The 1,675-nt window shown below is 40.6% G+C and overlaps 1 pseudogene; it reads left to right on the plus strand.

Moving 5' to 3' along the window:
- The first annotated feature begins 226 nt into the window (after positions 1–226).
- LOC118756867 lies at positions 227–1,028 on the plus strand (annotated as a pseudogene).
- The last annotated feature ends 647 nt before the right edge of the window (positions 1,029–1,675 follow it).

The raw sequence follows: 1,675 nt of genomic DNA on the forward strand, positions 1-1,675 counted from the left end.
AGAAATATTTGAAAAGAAAGTTCATATAGTACATTAATTTTTGAAAAAGATACCATATAATGTATGTACTCTGGTTAATAATATCAAAAAATGTATTAGAACCACCGTTTAATGTTATATTTGATACAAAATATTGCTGCCCCGAACGCTCTGCGCATTGCCACTGAATAATAGGTTTACTTAAAATTACATCCCTGGTCCTTGTTCTTTCTGTATCGCATCGCCTTTTCAATGTGCTAAGTAACAAGTTAAGATGACTGCCATCACGGCCGGCAAGAAACCGCAAGCAGAGGGCAGACAACCTTCCAGGAAGCTGCCTCCTGTCCCTGAGTCGAAGCTGAAGTTCAGCAAGAAGCAGGTCAGGAAACTGCTACCCTGATCAAGCGTAATCTAAAGCGCTCTGCTGCGATTACACTCCGTAAACGTGAAAACTTGGTGCATGCTGAGAAATATCAAACAAGAAAACTCCGTGATGGACGCCGTGAGATGAAGTTGCGCCGTTTGGAAAAAAGCGCGGCCAATTCTACGTGCCTAAAATATCCAAATTGGCTTTTGTGATCCGTATCCGCGGCATCAACAAAGTTGCACCAAAAGTGCGTAAAGTTTTACTGTTGTTCCGTTTTCGCCACATTAACCACGGTTTGTTCATCAAATTGAACAAGGCAACCATTAATATGCTACGTATGCCGAACCCTATATGGGGTTATCCGAATCTTAAATGAGTTCGTGAATTGATGTACAAACGTGGAATTATCAAGCACAACCATCAACGTGTCCCAATCTCTGACAGCTTTGTGATGGAACGCAAATTGCGCAAAGCGCACGAAATTCAGTGCGTTAATTATTTGGCGCACGAAATATTCACTGGAATTGGAATCCACTTTAAGAAAGCCTCCAACTTCCTGATGCCATTCAAGCTCAACACGTCAACCCGTGGCCGGCGCAAGAAGGCTAATCACTACGTTGAGGTTGGTGATTTCGGTCGCCGTGAGCATAAGATCAACAAACTGCTGCGCAAGATGGCTTAAAGAAATAGTTTTTTGGTATTTAAGCTTAGTATCCAGCTCTTAAGAAAACGGTCAAGAAAAAATTGCCATTATTTCGCGTGTGTGTCCAAGGAATTTTGACATTTTTGATAACGCACAGCCTGTTGCCTCACTCTTTCCTCAAGAAATAATGGAACGGGCATATATTTCTGTTGCAAACCTGGGTTGCCTTGTGCTCTTTTTTCACAAAAAACTTTAGAAAACCGTAGTAGAAAGCGTACTAAATTTCTGAAGAACTGCGTACTGCCTTAAGGAAATTTGACTCAAGGAAATTTCTTAGCCATTTCTTGTACGTCATTTTATATGGAGTTTTTGCTTTTCTTAAGAGCTGGATACTAAGCTTAAAGGCGACAATATAATTTGGCACATCTTCAAAAGGCGCCCAAGCAAAAAAAAAAAGAAAATTAAAAAGTTCCTGAAGTTGCCTTTACACGGGTCGATTTCTGTCGATTGGAAAATTGACTGAGATATCGACCAGCCAAAACGCTTACATTTTACGGTTGAATTGCAATTTACACGGGTAGATTTTAGTTAAACGACAAAAATCGACCGTGTAAAGGCAGCTTAAATAACGTTCAAATTAATGTGGGATTGCCAGACGGACAAAGGACTACAAGAAGCGGACGGAA

Source organism: Rhagoletis pomonella, unplaced genomic scaffold, assembly GCF_013731165.1.
Source record: "Rhagoletis pomonella isolate Grant_MI unplaced genomic scaffold, Rhpom_1.0 Rhpom_scaffold_00002, whole genome shotgun sequence".
Classification (NCBI taxonomy): domain Eukaryota; kingdom Metazoa; phylum Arthropoda; class Insecta; order Diptera; family Tephritidae; genus Rhagoletis; species Rhagoletis pomonella.